Source organism: Loxodonta africana, chromosome 1, assembly GCF_030014295.1.
Source record: "Loxodonta africana isolate mLoxAfr1 chromosome 1, mLoxAfr1.hap2, whole genome shotgun sequence".
In the NCBI taxonomy this organism is placed as follows: Eukaryota; Metazoa; Chordata; class Mammalia; order Proboscidea; family Elephantidae; genus Loxodonta; species Loxodonta africana.
In genome coordinates this window covers 74,580,482-74,586,645 of record NC_087342.1, presented here as the reverse complement: position 1 = coordinate 74,586,645, position 6,164 = coordinate 74,580,482, and the positions used below count along the sequence as shown (strand labels likewise).

At 39.6% G+C, this 6,164-nt stretch overlaps 1 non-coding gene across 1 annotated transcript; it reads right to left on the bottom strand.

Annotated features, from left to right (window-relative positions):
* Positions 1 to 4,728: 4,728 nt before the first annotated feature.
* TRNAV-AAC (transfer RNA valine (anticodon AAC)) lies at positions 4,729 to 4,801 on the bottom strand. The gene has a single exon. It is a non-coding gene; the product is annotated as a tRNA-Val (tRNA).
* Positions 4,802 to 6,164: the final 1,363 nt, after the last annotated feature.

Genomic DNA, 6,164 nt, shown 5'->3' with positions numbered 1-6,164 from the left:
TGCATGAAAGAGAAGCCAAAAGAGACTTTTCTCATTTCAGTAAATGAATGAATGATGAATAAAGGCCTGTCAAAGAACACATTAAAACTGAGATGCTTGACATGACTGACTGACTCAGGTTTGAATCGAAAATTCCCTTTGTCTTATATCCCCTTTTTCTTCTGCTTTCATCATATGTGCATCCTCTACCTCTGGAGAGAACAAATACGTATTCGTTCTATGATGAATATATTTTGTTCTAAGAAAGAACACTTTCAGTTGATGTATGGGAAAGTTGTGGTTCACGAATAAGCAAGCAACAGAATGTTTCAGGAACGTAATGACCATACTGTTCCATAGAAAGTTGTTTATGTACACACTTTGCTCACCGAAAATCTGATGATTAACTGACCTTGTGAAAAGTTTACTTGTGACTCATATGTAACACATGTGTAACACCCAGTCCTCATGCATAAAACTCTCCCTCTCCTTTCAGAGTTTGAAGCATCTCCCAGTGCTAATGCAACACAGGAGTCCTTCTCAGTGTTACCCCAAGCTGGATTGTTGTTTTGGTTGTTTTCTATTCTACAATAAAATCTACCATTTCTCTCCTTACAGATTTCTTGTTAGTTTTACACTTTGATGTATTTGGTGTCACAAGTGGGATTTGATGTTGCATTATCTTTCACACACCCAAGAATTTGAGGACCCAGACTCTAGTCTCCAATTCCATAATTTCTCAGAGTCTGTTTAACCTAAATAACCTCCTGAAAATGAACTCTGCTTGCTTGCATCAAAGTTTTTTGAGTTGTACAGTAGACTTCTTTGGGTTCTTGCAATTTTTATTGTTTGTTTGGTCCTTGGGTAGATTTTTTGGTTCCTGTTTTGAATCTTGCAGGCAAAAGTTTGTATTTGGATTTTTATTTGAGCTCCTTAAAGACAGGTTTTGTTCTCTTGGTTTTTACTTTTTTCAAGACACCGTCTCTAAATTCCTAAACAGAATAAAGAATTGCAGGGTTAAATTTCAATTCCTACCCCCTCTGTTTCATTGCCAAAGGCTCCTCCTTCTTTGCTTCTGATAACAAAGCTGACTCAAGTTCCTTTCTATTCAAAGAAACTAGGAGATAAATCTCTCTTTCAAGTGCCTTTTAAAATCTGTCCTAATACACTAATTTAAAATTTCAGGGAAAATGATTATTTGTACCTGTGTTTTCTTTCCTCTGAGCAACTTTTTCTTTAATTTTCAGCGTTAGTCAAAAAATCTAAATAAAATCCATCCATGTAAACTTATCAAGCCATACAAAACCTAAAAGAGACAAGGATTTGACCCAGTCACACTTCCTGGTAACACTGCCTCCTACCTAAGCCTCCTACCTTAGTGGATATTCACCAAAGACCTTTTCTTTCATCTTTTCAACATTGATCAGGCCACCACTCGAGGACAGCAAATGCTTTCAGTGAGAAAATTCCCCTTCCAAGAAACCTGAGATCTCAAAAATATTTGTGGGCAGGTTCTGGCCCACACGTCATGAAAGGGTTTTAACTGGGAAATTCACATTATTTATCCAGGAAATTTTTTTCTTACTATTCAGATGTTGTTAAAAAAAAAAAAAATCTTAGTAATCCTGGTATATTCTTGGTATATCCTAACTATTTAATATTCTGCCCCAAGATGATTATATGTTATATCTAAAAAAAAAAAAGCTCTTTGAAATTAACATTAATCATTATGATTAACAGTATTTTCATCTAAACAATTTTTAATTAAATTCGTTTAACCTTACATTAGTTATATAATACGTTTCCATCAAGTCCATCATTTTTTAGAATTATTATAATAAGTCATCTGTAACCATTTTTAAGTTTGTCATTTGCAAGTAAATTTTACTTTTCCTTGAAAATGTTTGACCATAATATTTCAATGTATTTGACTATATTGTACTTATGAAAAGGACCATAATTAGCTCTCCTCACCATTCCATGTACACACAAGCTCCAAAAATTAAACCTTGGATCTTTTTATCTCAAGTTAAGAAAGCCAAGAACGTCTCTTTGGACACACCATCCTTCTCGGGACATCAAGATGCTATCCAAAGGCCCCAGTGGCCAGAAGCTGACTAGATCTGAAGTAGACAACTTCAGATTGAGGAATGAGACCTCATGCACATTGCTGAATTTTAAGGATTTTGTTTAGTATTTGTCTGTGCCATTGCTAATACTTCTTGTTATGACTAGGTAAACACTGCAGGGAGAAATGCAACAACATATCAGAAAAATTCACCAAAAAGCTACTTAACTTCATTCAGTGCCTCCTATGCCTGATATGCCTTTTCTTAATATTCCTACAAAAACCAAATTTGTAGGGAACTCTAGTTTCAAACTTTGAGTTAGTGTTTTGAAAATGCCAAGTTATTTCTTCAAATCTGGCCTTACTGTATATATGCCCCCAACCCAGATGATCACAAAAGCAGAGAATATGAGTCATGGCATGGTAAAAGAGGGCGTCTGTATATGACGTTTTAAGTACAGAAGGAAAACATCCGTAGAGTACATCCATGCAAAAGAAAAGAAAACAAAAAGCACTCAAACCCATGGCTGTTGAGTCGATTCCGACCTATAGCAACTCTATGAACACAGTCTAACTACCTGATGGGGTTTCCAAGGAGCAGCTGGTGGATTAAAACTGCTGATCATTTAATTAGCAGCCAAACTCTTACCCACTACACCACCAGGGCTCCATGGAAAAGAAAGCATTAATGTAATAGTATTAAGAATTCTCAGTGGAGATTCATGATCAGAGGAGTTATTTGTGAAAGAGCACCTTAAAACTCGGGTCAATGGCATGACTGACTGGTGGAGGTTTGAACTGAAACTTCCCTTTGTGCTTTATCCCTTTTTTTCTTCTGCTTTCAAAATAGGTGAACCCCACCTTAAGTGAACAACTATGTAGTCATATGATAAAAATATTTTTGATCTGAGAAAGATCCCTTGTAACTGATGTATGACAAAATTGTGGTTTATGCATAAGCAAGTGGTAAGAATGTTAAAGAAAGGGAAAGATGAGAATATTCCCTGAAATGAAGTTTATGCATGCCATTTGTCTCCCCAAATCTGTGATCATTCATTGACATTATGAAAGGTTTATTTACACCTTATATGTATCTCAGGGAGCCTGGGTGGTGAACTGGTTAAGAACTTGGCTGCTACAGAACTTTCCTGAATAAACCGCATGCTGCAAAGGCCAGCGTAGCAGGGGCGGGGGTTTGGGGACAATAGTTTCAGGGGACGTTTGTTCAATTGGCGTAATAAAATCTATTAAGAAAACATTCTTCATCCCATTTTGGAGTGTGGCATCTTGGGCCTCAAATGCTAGCAAGCAGCTATCTAAGAGGCAACAACTGGTCTGAACCACGTGGAGCAAAGGAGAATGAAGAACACCAGAGACCGGAGGTAAGTATGAGCCCAAGAGTCAGAATGGACCACATACACCAGGGACTACATCAGCCTGAGACGAGAAGAACTAGATTGTGCTGGCTACAGCTGATGACTGCCCAGAGAGGGAGCACAACAATGAATCCCTGAAGGAGCAGGACAACAGTGAGATGCAGACTTCAAATTCTTCTAAAAAGACCAGACTTATCGGTCTGACTGAGACCAAAGGGACCAAGGAGATCATGGTCCCCAGGCCTTCTGTTAGCCCAAGGCAGGAACCATTCCTGAAGCCAATTCTTCACACAGGGATTGGACTGGACTATAATACAGAAAATGATACTGCTGAGGAGTGGGCTTCTTGGATCAAGTAGACACTGCGAGTATCTGTGCAGCTCCTGTCTGGAGGGGACATGTAAAGCCTGAGGGGGACAGAAGCTGTCTGAATGGACACGGAAATACACGATAGAGAGAAAGAGTGTGCTGTCTCATTACTGGGACAGTACCTAGGAGTATATAGCAAAGTATATAATAGGTTTTGTATGAGAGACTGACTTGATTTGTAAACTTTCACTTAAAGTACAATAAAAATATTCAAAAAAGAAAAGAAAAGAACTTGGCTGCTAACCAAAAGGTCAGCAGTTAGAATCCACCAGCCTCTCCTTGGAAATCCTATGGGACAGTTCTACTCTGTCCTATAGGTCGCCATCCGTCTGAATCAACTTGACAACAACAGGTTTACCTATCTCATCTGTGGTCCCTAGCCCTCATGCATAAAAATACTTCTCTTCTTTCAGAATTTGAAGACCTCCCAGTGATACACTGACCTGGGTTGTTGTTGTTGTTACCTATTCCGCAATAAAACACTATCATTTCTCTTCTTAGAAAATTCTCCTTACATTGACGCGTTGACAGACCTAACAAGCATCCACTGGATTTGTTTGCTGGTACTACTCTCTCCACCTTGCTCACTCTGCTGCAGTTACAATTGGCTTCTTGATGCTTCTTGCACACAGCAGCCACACTGCAGTCTCAGGACTCTTCACTCTGAATCTTGTGCCCAGAACTGATGGGGCCCTCGCCTCCTCCTATGGCTAGCTACTGCATCGGGTGCACAATATATTCTAACCGAATAGAAAACCGAGGACCTGACAAAGTGCTGTGGACGGACAAGGAAGCAAGTCGGCTATGGTATTCTTGTGATTTAAAGTCTGGGGTTGAAAAGGCAATGTGAAGCTTATGGGGTTGGTTGAAACGTGAGCATATGCAGATGAAGAGTTTGTGGGGCAAATTCAGAATTCACGAAAAGAACGACCGGTCTGTTTCCGCCTGGTTTTGAACCAAGGACCTTTAGCGTGTTAGGCGAACGTGATAACCACTACACTATGGAAACCTATTTGTATTGATACCTTTTTGCTTCGAAAATGCTTAATCTGAAATTTGTGCCTTTGTATCAGGATGTCTTCATGTTTGAAATGTATTTTTTTCTCCCTCACACTTTCCGATTCTTACAATCAACAGTATCAGAACAAGGTACATCACAGCCAAGCACACGCTACTCCCAATGACCCAATTCCTTCCTAACCACCAGGTAGCAAAATCTCGGGCGAGTTCCAAAGAATTTCTTGGTAAGTTCTAGGCTCACTTCTTTGGCGGTGCAAGGCGTAATTATCTTCATCTCCAGGTGTCCCACCTGGAAACTTCAGGAACTAGTACGAACCATCTGAGGTCAGTAGGGCTTCTGCACTTTGTGCCCAGGTAGTAATGGGAGCGATTGAGGTCCACAGGGTATGGTGTCAGGCTGTGCCCAGTTCTGTGTCGTGGCCGTGGTGTGGACTTTGTGGAAGTGAGTCTATTAGACGTCAAATGAACTTCTCTTCAGTTCGTTATCACTCATATCTGATAAACTCTACCTTTTAATCTGTTTTATAGAGGGTAAAAGACCTTCATGATGTGCTTGACTCTTCTTTGTTCTTCACTCCATTTCAACTGTCTTAAATCATTGTCCTTGCCCAGGATGTTGGAAACAATCGGCTTTCTACTAGGTTCTAAATTAAACTTTCCGAAGGCAGAATCTTGGTGAAAGTGCTTGCCAGCGAAAATGCACTTGTCCGGAAAGTATTAGAAACTCTTGACAGGAGAGATTTCTCAGCCTCTGAGAAAGGTCACATTATGTCTCCTTCTGTGGCGGCTAAAACACGAACTGATGAAAATATTGTGGGTAAGGAAGGGAAAAACATGTTTCTTTGTTATTAGCACAATCTCAAGCCTGCCTATTTTTTTTTAGAGATCTAAGCAGCAGGATAAACAGAGATTCCATTTGACACACATGTTAGTTTGTTAACTTCTCTCAAAAATTTGCTTTAGTATTTATTTTAAAGAAACCATTGAGCAGCCCAATCCCGTGGTGGTCACTGGAAACACCTGATGTCCTTAGGGAAATGGCAAACTAGAAAGAGGGAAGGGACATCTCAACCGATCATTAAGACAAATGTTCCCACAGTGATTTAGTAATAATAAACTTGCTGAGTAGAATGACAGATACGAATCACAGGGTTTACTCACAGAATTGCAGAAAAGGGGCATCATCCCGAGTCCTACTGATCACAACTTGCTGGACTAATTGTTGGCTAATCTATATTTTATTGGATTTAAAAAATAAGTAAAGTTACTGAAGAGCAGTTGAATGGAGGGGGAATTCAAGCCTTGGGTGAATATGGAATAGAGAGTAACTGGAATGTGGGAAGCTGCAGTTG